A 486-nucleotide genomic window follows, 5' to 3' on the forward strand; every position below is an offset into this window, starting at 1 on the left:
GTGTGTGTGTGTGTGTGTGTGTGTGTGTGTGCAATGGAATTGTGATGGTGAGCATTTAACACTGAAAAGAAAAATGAAACAGCGTTTCAACTCAGTGTGGGTATATGCGTGTATGCTTGTGTGTGTTCAAGGGAAGTATGTGAAAGTTTATGCGTGTGAGCCAGCTTTCTTTCAGTAACAAACGATCATCGATGTAATATCTCAACAGACAACCACTAGATAACATTGAGAAGTGTATTAATTTGAACTACCATCCGTATTCTATCTGTTGTGTTATACATAATTATTACAATTTCATACATCTACACATATAGATATACAAACTCATTAGAGAAAATAATTATTGCCCGAGTGTATCAAGAATATAAAACGACTGCAGTTGAAAAGTATATTTAAATACACATTTAACAATTCACACATGTGCCGAATTTATTTGTATTAAGAAATTTATGTAATAAATTTTGAATAGGGAGTTTTTACAACATC

At 32.7% G+C, this 486-nt stretch overlaps 1 protein-coding gene across 1 annotated transcript in view; it reads right to left on the reverse strand.

Moving 5' to 3' along the window:
- The window catches only part of LOC106879751 (multiple epidermal growth factor-like domains protein 10), a 46,007-nt gene that overhangs the window by 824 nt on the left and 44,697 nt on the right, over positions 1–486 (reverse strand). The gene's annotated exons all lie outside the window — the stretch shown is intronic.

This window comes from Octopus bimaculoides, chromosome 30, assembly GCF_001194135.2.
Source record: "Octopus bimaculoides isolate UCB-OBI-ISO-001 chromosome 30, ASM119413v2, whole genome shotgun sequence".
NCBI classification, from domain to species: domain Eukaryota; kingdom Metazoa; phylum Mollusca; class Cephalopoda; order Octopoda; family Octopodidae; genus Octopus; species Octopus bimaculoides.